The 14,662-nt window shown below is 42.2% G+C and overlaps 1 pseudogene; it reads left to right on the top strand.

The window, feature by feature from the left end:
• The window catches only part of LOC102525361 (trafficking protein particle complex subunit 9-like), a 73,425-nt pseudogene extending 62,197 nt beyond the window's left edge, over positions 1–11,228 (top strand).
• Positions 11,229–14,662: the final 3,434 nt, after the last annotated feature.

Raw genomic sequence — 14,662 nt, 5'->3', positions numbered from 1 at the left:
TTAAAACAATTTCTTTATGGTAGAGGTAATTAGGTTTATTCATTTATTTATTTTTTTTGCTAAGCACACACTCTATCGCTTGAGCTACCCCTTTCCCCTGTCATTTCACTTTCTTGATGATGTCCTTTGTAACAAAAAGGTTTTAATTTTGATGAAGTCCAGTTTATCTGTTTTTTTTCTTCTATCACATGTGCTCTTGGTATTGTACCTAAGAAATCATAGCCTATCCTAGGACCACAAAGATTTATACTATGTCTTCTTTTAGAAAGTTTATAGGTTTAGTTCTTACGTTTCTGTCTGTGATTCATTTTGAATTAATTTTTATTTATTGTATGCAATAGGGGGTCCAGATTCCAGATTCATTCTTTTGCCTGCAGATACCCAGGTGTCCCTGCACCATTTGTTGAATAGACTTTTCTTTCAATGGAGGGTTGTTGGCACCATTGTGGAAAACTGACTGTAAATGTAAGGTTTTATTCCCTGGAGTTTTTATTCTGTCTCATAGATTTATGTATCCAAACTTATTCCAGTACCATACTGACTTGAGTACTATAGTTTTGTAGTAACCTTTAAAGTGAGTCTTCCAACTTTGCTCTTCTTTTTCAAGAGTGTTTTGGCTGTCCTGAGTCCCTTGCACTTCCATGTGAATTCTGGGATCAGTTTTTCAATTTTTCCAAAGAAGTCAGCTGGAATTTTGATAGGGATTCCATTGAATTTATAGATCACTTTGGGGAGTTTTAACATGTTTAACAATATTGTCTACCATTCCATGAACATGGGATGTCTTCCATATATGTAGATGTTTTACATTTTTTTTTGGTGATACTTCAAAATGTTCTATGTAAAAATCTTGTAAATTTTTGTTAAATATATCTCTCATTTTATTTTTAATGCTGTTGTAAATGGAAAGGCTGAGCTTTTTAAGGGTGGGACTATATATCAATTTGTTTATTTCTAGGATTCATATACAGCAAATATGGTAGGTTTATATTTGCTACATAAATCTATCCACAACTCTTCCCACCCCCATGTTATAAGAAACCAAGACCCAGGTTAAGCTACCTGAACACCTATGTGGAAGTGACAAATGAGAACCTTGGGTGGGGCACTGTGCAGATGATACTGAGAGCTTATTCAGGATGGTTTCTTCTTAATTTCTCTTAAACAAACATTTTGGTGTATTTAGTCACATACATTAAGGTCATGCCCTTTTGATGTGCAGAGGAGCAAGGACTATCATTTTCAAATAATTTCTAGTGAGAGTGTTGTACTTGAAACCTAATTTGCATCAATCTTTGAAGATTTGTTTCAGGAGCTTTGACTAAAGAACACCTGTCTTTATTCAGTAACGACAACTAAATGCTCAAACAACATGTAAGAGTTTGAGCAAACTGCCCCCACCCCGTAGTGCTGGTTGGCTGCAGCTGTAACTGGAGTCAGCGCTTACCTCTCCCAGGACCCTTGTGCTGATCTGATTAAGGGGTTTCATCCAACAGTTTGTCTGTAGTCTGTTGGACAAAGCCATAAAGCATTGATTTAAGCTTGCTGGATTGGAATATTCTTAATAATATTAAGTAAGCACGTATTGAGTGCTTACTGTATGTTGGGAATTGTCTCCCAGCCTCACATGAATATTATTTCTCTTAAAACCTCACATATTTCCTTGTATTCTCACTTTACAGATAAGGAGGCTGAGAATTAGGTCTTCTCGCTTTTGGGGGGAGTTCATTATCAATGACTGGAAGTTGTAAGGAAAAAGATATTGATTCATCCTGAGAAAACATTTTTCTGAGAGTCAGCATTGAAGAGGGTGACCGCTGAAGAGGGTGATCATTGTTCGAGTGAGACGAGCCCCGGGTAGTACAGAGTCATCATCCTTGTCCCGGATATGGCACGTGTAGAGCTGCGTGGTGGGTGAGACAGCGCCGCTGCTCAGGCAAAGAGGATGCCGGGCCGTGGGGCTGTGCTCAGGCCCGGTGGGGCTTTCTCCTAAGGGCAGTGGACCATCATTGACAGATTTTAAGTAGGGGAGTGGGGGGCTCTCGTAGATCATTTTTGTGCTTGCAGAATGCTTGGAAACATTCAGAAGGCTCAGCAGAAGGTGATGTGATGAGTCAGCGTAGGGTGGCTGCGAGGTGTAGCAGTGTTCAATTTTCAAGTGGTTTTCAGTCCCAGGTTTGTGGCTCAGTAGCTGTGTCACTTTGGATGACTCACTCAAGGAAGTGAAACAATTTATCTAATCAATTGAAGCAGTGATGTACCCACTTCCCAGGACTGCTGTGGAGATCCAGTGAGATAACATGTGCACAGTGTGCAGCGTGGTCCCCAGCACAGTGTCAGTGCTGAGTGAGTGCCAATGAGTACCTGGTAGGACAGGTGTGGGTGGTGGGTCTTGGTGACTGAGAAAATCTGTGCCCTGATGGAGGGGTCCAGACACATCTGTGAGTGATGGGCCTGAGCTGGGAGAGGCAGGGAGACCTTGCCCCCCAACCAGGTGCCCTGGGCAGGACAGCAATGGGAGGAGCACCATGAAGTCAGCTCTGCGCAGATGGAGTTGGAGATGCCCTTGAGACATCTAAGTGCAGTGTCATGAGCTCACAGAGGAGGTCTGGGTCTGGGCTGTGCATTTGCCTATAATCTCAGTCCCTGAGGACGCCGAGGTATTGATCACTGAACGTGAAGACATACTTTACAAGACAAGTGAATAGTATCATCTCTGTCATCAAAGCTCACGTCTCTTTATTCATCACTCACTTTGCTAATTGTGTACTTACAGAGCTCACTTCACCGCCCTCCCCTGGGCTCAGGCTCCACAGTAAAGTGCTGGTGAGCCTCCCTCTTTTCCGGAAGGAGATGCATTTAGCTGGTATCCTTCTATACCTCGCCAGACTTAGAATTTTAGTTTGTTGTTTTAATTTTATTTTCTGTTGGCCATCTCCTGACAGGAGAGACATTTTATCTCATGGTTATGTTTTAATTAGCTGTTACTGAGAATTGCTGATCTGATCCATAATGTATGTATTTTATTAACTTTGTAGAGTATTTATCATTTTTCTGTCTTTGCCCTTTAATTTTGTATGCTCCTTCAAGGCTCTATCCTATTTGGGGCCTTATTTTTTTAATTAAAATACGTCTGTTAGCAGTTAAGAAAACAAAAGAAAAGAAAAAAATGCACATGATACCTAAATTTAGAAAATATCTAGTGTGTTTTCTGTCTCAACAATGGAGGGTTCTAGAAAGTCGTGAAAATCTTCATTACACAAGTTCCTTAAAATGCTGATTAAGAAATAAATCCTTCCTTCCTTGTCTTTCAAGTTGCACTGCTAATTGTCAAGAAAGTGAGGGGAAATCCTCAGAAGTCAAGACAAACCAGAAAGCAAGGATTCTGGGAGATAAGCAAGCCTTAGAATCCCTGGGGTGCCAGTTGACTCCTGAACTGAGTTTCAGTTGCCCTGACAGTAGGGCAGGTGTTGGATGGCTGGGAGTTGGATGGCTGATCATATGTAAGTCCAAGCCCATCCTGAGAATCCTGGTTTACTTAAGGGTGAACTAGAAAAAACAAAACAAAACATTTCTCAAGGGAAGAAAGTAAGGAAATTCAATTTTGTTAGAAGGGTGGAAAAAACAAATCCAAAGTAAGGATTTAGTTTAAAGCTGTTCTGGCATGAGAGTGACCACAAACTCCTGGCAGAAAAGCACAGCTCCTCCTGGAATGAGAAGTTGTGTTTTGAATGAATCAGTGAGCAGCCATTCCTAAAAAGGCCTCCAGAGTCTTCTGGATCAAGATACTGGACCCCAAACACCTCTCTTCCAAGGTCTCATTTAAATAACCAGAAAGGTTTTAAAGGAAAGAAGCCATAATCACAGTTCTATTTATTGTCATTACTATATGCTAGGAATTCAGAGGTGACTATGGAGTTGTCTCCTCTTTGATGGACCTTACTTTCTGTTTGTCATAGTTGGGGAGCTGGGTGGAGGGAGGTGTTAGTCTGTTGCAATTAGCCAGGAGAGGAGATTAAGAAAGCAGTGAAGGGTGGGTGAACTTTTTAGCTGAGGACAGTCCTGTTCAGTTGGCTTTTAATTGCAGGCTTGATGAGTTGTCACTGGAGGAAATTGATCTTACAGAGGATGGACTTAAGTCAGGCCTCTTCAGAATGGACAAGTGAAACTGGAGAAAGACAGTCAAAGCTGTGCAGACATTAAAGACCACGTGAACGTGCTGTATCCCTGAGCCAAATATAGGGCAAGTAGGCAGCACTTCTTGAGGACAGAGGAGTGGTTTTTAAGGTTCTCCAAGAATGAATCCCAGGGAACTGAGATGGTCAGTTGTCAAACTGTGACATTTCTCTTTGGACAGTGTACCCACCAAGGGTATTGGCCGTTTATAGGTTTTCATTTCTCTTTAATACATGTCAGGTGATGATGACGTGGGCACAAGCGTTTGACACCTTGTCGAGGTGACTTTGGGTACCTGCCTAGAAGCGTGGGCACAGCTGCAGCTGCGTCATACATCTTGCCGCCCATCCCGTTCCCCGGCTCCGTGATCACGGCAGAGTGGCTCCTTGATGACTTGTCCATCTCCTCTGTGACATCGTAACCCAACAAAAGACTGGAGTATATTAGCTTGGCTTTGTTCTTTTCCATCCTTCTCTTCGAATGTTGATGACTGATAGTGGACCCAGTTATGTTAGCAGATGTTTTACAAGTAGGGCTCTTAGAACAAACCTTGTAATCCCCGCTTTGTGATCTAAAGAAAGTTACATTCTTTCCAAATAGTTTTGATGCACTTATGTGGGAAATTGTTGTAAGTTTGAATATGTATTTCCTCTCTGAATCATCATAGCTAGAGATCAATGTGGGTAGACATGGAATGTGTATTCTGTATTTGAACTGCATGGTCCTCTAAATTCTCCACAGCTTTTTAATGTCATCACTGGAGTGCTACCTCCAGAGTGTCCCAAAGCATCCACCACTGCCTGTTCTTCAGATACTATGAGTTTCCAAGTTGGAGAAGGCTGCTGGCTGGTGAGGCATTCTCTGGCACATCTCTGGCTGGCTGATGTGGGCTTAGCACCCAAGACTTGGCAGACAGTAACTAACCACGATCACGTCCATTTCTGGAATACTCATGGAGGATTTTAGACCTATGCTAGTGGCATACGTTATTTCATTTAGTTTTCCCAAGAATCATAATTAGATTTTATCACCTGTATTAATACGGTAACTGTCAAATCGAGTGACGTGCAGACTTTGGACTGGAAATCGGGTCTTTCTGATCCCTGTCTCTGTTCCCTCCCCGGACTATCCTTCTAGATGGCCAGGACACTTCCTCTGTCTTGAGTTTCCTGCTGATGTTACCACTCTCTTAGTTTCTAGGAGAGGAAAACAAGTCTAAACTTACTTTCCAGTTGGAAATGGAATGGAGAGTTAACGTTGGAATCCGGGAGAGTCTCTCCTGTGATGAAGTGGTCTCCAAGCCACTTCCACTGGGACGTCATGCCACTCTCTGGGCCCCTTGCTCAGCCTGTGCACAGGTGACAGCGCAGATGTGCCGAGCAGTCCTCCCGGACAGGGCAGTCGGTTGGAAATTAGTTTGGGGATTTGGTTCCATTTCATAGGTTCTTGAGTGTCTTGGCCTGGCACTTCAAGTGGGAGCATTCCCTGTCGCACAGACTCATGCTCTGGGCCCGTGCAGACCTGACATGGCCTCAGCCTGAGCCTCAGGGCCTGTGGTGAACCAGAGCACTTTAGTCCAGGTTCTACTGGAGGCTCTGACACTTCTGGGCCAGGGGACGTTTTCCAGGATGATAATAATTCCTCCCTGAGTTTCAGATGTCCTTGCCTGTGAGCCGGGGTAATAATTGTTTCTGAGATGATTGTAATGATTCAGTAAGGGGTGCAGCGTGTGCTGGCAGGTAGCTGCTGCTTAAGGAGCAGAAGTCGCAGTCACTCTGTCAGCCTCTCACTGTATGCTCTGTGCTTTGAGAAGTTGTGTGTTTGGTGAAAGTCCCGTCCAAACCCTAGGGTCTAGATGAACTGTTGTTCCTTTACTTTCCCTTCCTTTTCCTCTTTCCCTTCTCTGTTTCTCATGTGTGGTTATCAGATTCCTCTGTTTCAGGGAATACAGGCCTTTCTAGTAAAAGGACAGGCTGAACGCGGAGAGGTGGGGTCCGGAGGGGGTCTGGAGCATCTGCACAGCGCTGCTTCCCTGCGTTTCTGCATCTGGTCCCGTCAGTGCACGAAGTCAGCCTTCCTCTTCCTTCCTGTGTCATTGGGTCTCTGTTTTAAGGGAAAACTTTTATTCCGGGTCTTTGTTCACTTACATGTTTCGTTCAGATGCTTGTTGCTTTTCTCCCTGTGCTTCAGCGTTCCGAGGAGCGAATTCAGCAGTGCAGCATCCTCTCCGAGCTCTATGAGTTGATCGGCTTCCACTGCAAGTCCGCCTTCTTCAGGCGGGTGGCCCCCGTGCAGCGCACGGCCCCCGGCATCCCAGAGCCTGGCGGGAAGACCTGCTACTGACTCCTCCTGCAGACGCTTCCTGGCTACATTCTGTCACTGGACCTGCAGGACTTCAGCAAAGGTGTTGGAACTAAAACATTGCTTCAGTCACATTAACCATGCCTGGTTTGGGCCCTGCTGTCCTGTCTCATCAGGGTGAATTCTGATTCGTGTAGAACAGGGCTGAGCAGAATTTTCTCTGTCAAGGGCTTGGAAGTAAGTATTTCAGAGTCTGCAAGCCTCCTGATCTCTGGTGCAGCTGCTCAGCTCTGCTGTTCAGACGCCAGAGCGGCCGAGCAATCCACACACCCACAGAGCTTTATTCACAGCGGTGCCTGGGGCTGGATTGGGTGTATGAACTGCAGTTTGTCCCCACAGCCTCCTCACTATTGACGCCTGCACCAGAGCGTGCATTTGCGACAATGGGTGAACCTACACTGACACGTCATCATCACCCAGAGCCCATACTTGACACTAGGTTTTACACTTGGTGGTGTGCACTCTGTGGGTTTGGACAGATGTACAATGACATGTATGCACCGTCACAGCCTCATATAGAGTAGTCTGTCTTAGTGACCCTAAAAATGCTCCATGGTGCACCTCATTCATTGCTCCTTCCCCTCTAGCCTCTGACAGCCACTGATCTTTTAGTCTCTGTGGTTTTGCCTTTCCCAGAACACCATACAGTTGGAATCAGACAGTTGCAGAACCTTCCCAGATTGGCTTCTTTCACTTAATAATATGCATTTAAGGTTCCTCCATGCCTTTCCATGTCTTGATAACTCATTCCATTTTAACACCAAATAATAGTCCATTTTCTGGCTGGACCACAGTTTATTTATCCATCCACCTACTGAAAACAGCTTAGTTGCTTCTGAGCTCTGGTGATTATGAATAAAGCTGCTATTAACATCTGTATGCAGATTTGTGTGTGGACATAAGTTTCCATTTTGTCGAGTAAACACCAAGGGGCACAGTTGCCAGATCATATGGTAGGAGTACGTTTAGTTTTGTAAAAAATTGCCAGACCGTCTTCCAAAGTATCTGGGCCATTTTACATTCCCACCAGCAATGCATGAGAATTCCTGTCGCTCCACATCCTCACCAGCTTTCGGTGCTGTCAGTGTTCTGCGTTTTGGCAGTTCTGACAGGTGTGCAGTGGTACCTCGCTGTTTCAGTCTGCAGCCCCTCGATGACAGATGCTGTGGGGCATGTTTCCATAGACTTCTTTGGCATCTAGGTTTCTTCTATGATGAGGTGTGTGTTCAGGCATTTTGCTCATTTTTTAGTCAGGTTATTCATTCTTCTTGTTGAGTTTAAAGAGATTTGGGTATATTCTGGATATCAGCCCTTTATCAGTGTGTCCCTGCACTTCACCTGCAGCACCGGAGTTGTCCTTTGGGTCTCAGTGGAGTGTCAGCTCTTCAAAGATGTTCCCTGTCTTCCCTCAGCCTAAATACAGTCCTTGTATTTTTCACTTTCATTGACTCATTTTGTTCTTTTTAAATAGCATTTCCCATAATTTGTAAGTACATTAAAAGAAACGGTAATGATTGAACACCGCCTCCCCCACCAGGCTGTGTGTCCTGTGAGAGCAGAGACCCTGTCCCCACTCACCATGTCCCATGACAGCACATGGCAGATGTGCATGTAAATGTTTGTAACTTGGGACCAAACCTGATGAGCAGCTATGATGACATGTGTTGGCTACCATTCATTGAGTAGAGTTTGTTTCTTGATCTTAATTATTAAATCACATGAATGAAACATGTTTCTTTTGGAAAATAAAACAACAAAGCACACCTCCATGTGATTGGTACTTTCTACTTAGCCTTCTGACCCAGGAGGGGTTGTTCACCATCATTTTGTGGAGGAGGTTGTGGAGGTGAAGTAGGAGAGTGAGATCAAATAATCTAAAAATGATAACTATCAGCTGGCTTTATTTTCACTAAGACATAAAAGTTACTTTAAACCCTATCTCAGCTGTTGTTCTGTTGTTTTAAACACTTCTCATAGAATTAAATGGAAGCCCACTAAACCCTGAAAGGGAAATTGTGTTCTCAGGATCTGAAAAGTGTTTATATCTGTTTCTTCAGATGCACCTTTTCCCTGCTGGTTACAGAAAGTCGAGGCGGGAACACAGCCATGCGCTTTGTGTGTCTGCCGGCTTCACGGGCTGCTCACAGTCATTTTCATTTTCTTGTGTTGCAGTGTATGAAGGTTTTCCATCAGACAGTTTGCTCAGCCTTTTCCTGAATGAGGGATTGAATTTTCCACAGGAAATCTTATGAAAGAGAGTGACAAGGTACATGGGTTTCCCAAAAAGCAATAGTTGATGTAATAAACTCTCACATTGGTGAACTTTTTGAATACAAGCGGGTTGAAAATTTTATCACTAGGTCATATGCCACAAATCTGCCTTAAGAATAAAAAGATTCAGGTTTTATAGAAGAAGCAGTTTGAATCAAGTAGAAATTATAATTTGTACACTATTTGGTGTTAGAACATATACTCAGTCTTATCATAATTGCCTGTGGTAGGAACTGGATCATTATTTATTTATTTAAAAAAAATCCACTAGGTGCTATTTGCCCCATTCTTGATGCGGCAGTGCTGACGTTAGTTAAGTTGGGCCATTTAGAATTCTTAGCTACGTTTTCAGGACATTTATTTCAGCCTCTTTATCTTTTTTAGAATCTCTTATTTTGTGTCTGCCTTTGGTCTTTTGACAACGTGGAAACACTTGCAGGGATCTGTCTTTCCCTTTTTCCCTGTCTTTGTGGGAAAAGATTTTTATAAGGCAGACTACTAGGACATTAAGGATTTTATGTGGGGTAAGTTTGGTCAGCTCTAAGGGTTTTAATTAATATGTATTAATACTTGCTATTCAGCTAATGTTAGTAAAATTATAAAATAACTTAAGTATACATAAATAAGTGTAGTACAAATGCTCAATATCACTAATTATCAGAGACATGCAAATCAAAAATACAATGAGGTATCACCTCACACCAGTCAGAATGGCCGTCATTCAAAAATCCAAAAATGACAAATGCTGGAGAGGCTGTGGAGAAAGGGGAACCCTCCTACACTGCTGGTGGGAATGTAGTTTGGTGCAGCCACTATGGAAAACAGTGTGGAGATTCCTCAAAAGACTAGGAATAGACTTGCCATATGACCCAGGAATCCCACTCCTGGGCTTGTATCCAGAAGGAAATCTACTTCAGGATGACACCTGCACTCCAATGTTCAAAGCAGCACTATTTACAATAGCCAAAACATGGAAACAGCCTAAATGTCCATCAGTAGGTGATGGATAAAGGTGAAGTGGTATATTTATACAATGGAATACTACTCAGCCATAAAAACCGACAACATAACACCATTTGCAGCAACATGGATGCTCCTAGAGAATGTCATTCTAAGTGAAGTAAGCCAGAAAGAGAAAGAAAAATACCATATGAGATCGCTCCTATGTGGAATCTAAAGACTCATGGACAGAGAATACAGACTTGTGGTTACCAGGTGGGTAGAGGGTGGGAAGGGATAGACTGGGATTTCAAAATTGTAGAATAGATAAACAAGATTACACTGTATAGCACAGGGAAATATACACAAAATGTTATGATAAATCACAAAGAAAAAAATGTAACAATGAGTGTGTATATGTCCATGAATGACTGAAAAATTGTGCTGAACACTGGAATTTGACACAACATTGTAAAATGATTATAAATCAATAAAAAATGTTAAAAAATAAGTATAGTACAATAAGCCCGTCACCCAGATTAAGGAATTCACAAACTTTTCCATATTTCCTTTACTCAGACCTTTGTTCTTTGCCTTGTCCTTTGTTGAAGTATTTGACAGCAAATCCCAGAAGACATGTCATTTTACCCTATGTACTCAAGTAGGCATGTCTGAAAAATGAGGGTCTTTCCTTTGATCAGGTTTTTCCATTTGACCCATGTGCTCGTTAAGTACCAGCTGTATCAGGCTTCTCACTAGGCATTAGGGATCCTTGGGGCAATGAGACAGTCCTGGCCACCAAGGAAGTTAAGGGCTGATGGAAGAAACCAACACAGGAGCTTAGGTGCCTCACCTAAGGTCCCTGCGGGATGACACCAATTGGACAAAATTTGTGCACAATACAGTGGGATTCACAGAAGGGACTGGTCAGACTTGTAGGGCAGGCAGTGAGAGAGGCGGTCAGCAAGGCTACAATAGGAGGATTCGTTTGATCAGATTTGGAAATCCTTTCCGCCAACCTTCCTACCAAGCCCCCAGGGCCCATCACACACAACCCTGTGCTGTAACTGTTTTTGACTCCTGTTACCACATCTCCTTCAGGAAGGATTTTAAGGTGGAAAATATTTAAAATCAGTAATTGTTGCCAGAAGGGACATAGAACAAGAAACATGGAAACAACACAAATGTCCATCAGCACATGACTGGATAAAGACGAGGTGATACATATCTACAATGGAATACTACTCAGCCATAAAAGATGCCATTAGCAGCAACATGGATGGACCTGAAGACTGTCATTCTACGTGAAGTGGGGTGGAAAGAGAAAGAAAAATGCTATATGACTTCATTTATGAGGAATCTAAAATTAATAGCAATAATAATAAGACCACCAATGAACTAATTATTATTTTGATTTCTTGAATATGTGTAAGCACATCTGACTGTCCTTTGTGATTGGATTACCATATTCTGTTTATTATTCTTTTGTAGTTGGCTTTATTCCTCTGGTAACTGTAAGTTTAAAAATCTAAAGCTATAATCTGTTATTAGAAACAATAATTAGTACATATATGTAAACTAAAAAATTGCAGTGTACTCTGTACATGTATTTACATGCTATATGTGTATGTGGAGTTGAGCTGTAATAATTCTACCTAATAATACTGAAAAAGGAAAAAAAATAATTTATTAAAAAAAACCCTCTTTAAATATTAAAACATTCAGTTCTGAGATTCTGTGAAAGATAACATGGAGGCAGGTTTTTAAGTTTTTCTCCTTGCGCCTCAGTGAGTAGCCTGGGCTGCAGAGCTTGGCCGCCACAGGCACCCAGGACTTGCCGGCTTGCTCCTCACTTGTTGGGAGGAAGGTTAGCTGCTTCAGGAATATTTATGCTCTTAGAAGTTGCTGAAAACCCCACAGAGCTTCTGTTTACATAGAGTGTATCTGTCAATATACCCCATTTTAGAAATTAGAACAGAAAATTTTAAACCCAAGAACTGACAAGCACACGCTGTCCCAGCACGTGGTCAAAGCAGTGCTGCCACGCTGGCTTGTGTTGGTTCTAGAAAAAATGCACCATACACTCAAGAATCAGGGCAAACCCACAGATCTCATCTCAGCAATGCTATGAAGAGGTGGGACCCAAAGCCCCTAAAACAATGCTGAAGTCCCCAGATGTCCCAGAACACACAGAGCCATGGGACCAAGAATCCAGTGTCTCGTGGATCATCAGCCGTGGAGACCGCATCCTGGGTCAGGAGAAGCAAAAGTAGGGATAGCAGGCACACAATCCTATTGACAGCAGAGCTTTAAAGGTGTTGAATTGACTAAAAGTTTGGCAAAGATTTGCATTGAGAATACTACATTTCCTCTCCTGGAGACATTAGAAGGATAACACTGATTAATAGAGGATGATTGTAAAGGATTAATTATGATACTGATGACATGAGCTGCTAACACTAACCCTGCACTTAGTGTAGACTAAGCCTTTTATGTACACACTTCATTAGGTCTCCACACCCTTGCAAGGTGGCATTAAGCACTCATACAACTATGAACTCAGTGACTATAGAACAGTCACAAGGCTTCCTCTCCAGCATGAGGTAGCAAAACCAGCAATGATTTTCAATGACAAAAGCCAAAATCATATATATTTGGGAAAGAAAGCAAATGAAACACTGAAGAACAATAAACCAAAAGAGCAGATGGAATGGAAACTTTTATTGAAGATACCAATGATTGATTCAATTAAAACAGCTAATGTCCCTGGTATAATTGAACCATCAATCCAAATTTTGGGAATAGTGGGTTGTGAAATTACTGTCTCATTTAATATTGGAATTCCTAGTTGGACCAATTTGATATGCATCACTGGTGCGATGTTAGCTATTTAGGTAAATAACAATATTCATATTTTTTAAGTTAACAGGAAACATAACACAGGACTCCAGATTTAGGGAGAGAATGCAAACAACTACTATCGTAGTCCATCCAGTAAGGACATGTGTCCCTGCATCACCAAAGCAATGAGAATTTGCACACAGAAAACACAGTTCTCCAGTTGTGACAAATACGAGACCGTGAGCCATGAATTACAAGAACAAGCAACTTTTTAAATGCCATGGGCAAGTTTTTTTTATCATCTTGAAAACATCACTGATGCTCTAGGTAAGAAAAAGAATTGTTTTACTAACAAATCTAACTGACACAGGGGTTTTTCCAAGTGAGAAGATAATTCCAAAAAGTGCAGTAAAATGAGTTAAGATGATCTGTGCGGTGACGGAGCTGACATTAGACTGATGAGCATCATGATTCCCGGTTTTACACTTGCTCTCTGCTCGTCACCTCTGACACAAGAACGCATCATATGAATTTTTTTTTTTTAGGGAAAAAATGTAAATAAAATCTAACTACGATATGTGGTATGAAAAGTGGTAATGAAGTTGTCTAACCTAATAATGCAGCCAGTGTAATGTAGCAGTTATTAGGGCACTAGAATTTTTTAAATCATGGTTTATTTTATATCCTATCTTAAAGTTTTCTACTTTATTCAACATATCTTGTGGGGGTTATGATATACACTGGTATGGCTGTTTTCAGAGATTTAAAATCGCCTCTGTGGTTGCAGTCAGGAAAGGCAAGGCTCCCTCACAGCTGCGACAGAGAAGGAATCCCCGGAGTCGGCCTCTGGGCAGCTTCCAAACCACATTTGCTTGCACTTGGCACAGGACACCATCAGCAAGTGTAACTCTGACAAGGAGTTTTCCCCGGGGACTTGGGAGGTGCTCTAACATTGTGAAGCCACTTGTTTCCCAGTTAGGTAAGGCTTGGAAAAATAGTTTATTAGAAGTGACTTCCTTTGTATGTGCCTTTTGTCCTGAGAGGTCACTAATTAGCATAGAATATAAAATATCCCATTATATAAGAATTTAGGTACTACATATTTCCATCTACCTGTCTATTTGTTTGTCATATTTATAGTTAGGTTACATTTCCTATGATGTTCACTTTTGGGCACCAAAAAAGAAAGGTTACAAAATATTTATTATAAAAAGGGGGGACTGGATCTAAGGGTTAAAAACCACTACTGCTAACAATAAAAACCATATAATATTTTTAATCTCAATTGCATCAGATATTCCCAAATTCCTCCCTCAAGTTCACTGTTACAACAGTAACGGAATCTCTGTTCTTCCAAGACTCGGGCCTGATTGCCACCCATCAAGATATCTGTCTGTGAGTCCCTACTTGTCCTCAATGCCCCCGAACACACCTTATGGTGTGAACCTTCTTCAGTGTCCCTACTGTAGGAGAAACCTGGAAGTCCCAGGCACTGTCCAGGATTCACACCTACGTGCAAAAATCAAAGTATGTGACTGAAACGGGACAACTCAGGTGGTGTGATAGGGCTGAAAGCTCACCAAAAACAGGTTTTGGGGCCTTACTGAAGCCCTCAGTCTCCTCACATGAAGAAGGAAAGGGAGGCCCAATTAGCCATGAGGCTGGGGGACTTCATTACTCCACGAAAAAAGGATTTGTGCCAGTACCACCTTTAGGCAGGGAACCCCAGAACCCAGACTTGGAAGCACCCCATCCCCTTCCCTCTGAACAAATATTCTCTCAAGATACATATTGAGAGATGGGAGCCCCGATAAGCTCTGGAATAAGATGCAATCTGAAAGACGGCTGGTAACAAATGGTGTGGAGCTTGGACAGCCCCCAGGGCCACCAGCCCTTCTGGTACCACTGATGCCCACACTTCCATCCACAACAGTTTCTTTAAGACCCATACGCACACATAGCCATCACGCAAAAACAATTGCTTAGACGTATTTTAAGAGAAAAAACATTATGAGAATGCCAAATTCATGACAAGTCAGAGTCAAGACCCCAGAGTATTTATTGGATGAGATCT

The sequence above is a fragment of the Vicugna pacos genome, chromosome X, assembly GCF_048564905.1.
Source record: "Vicugna pacos chromosome X, VicPac4, whole genome shotgun sequence".
Classification (NCBI taxonomy): domain Eukaryota; kingdom Metazoa; phylum Chordata; class Mammalia; order Artiodactyla; family Camelidae; genus Vicugna; species Vicugna pacos.
The sequence above is the reverse complement of the archived record's forward strand: the minus strand, read 5'-3'. Positions and strand labels throughout refer to the sequence as shown.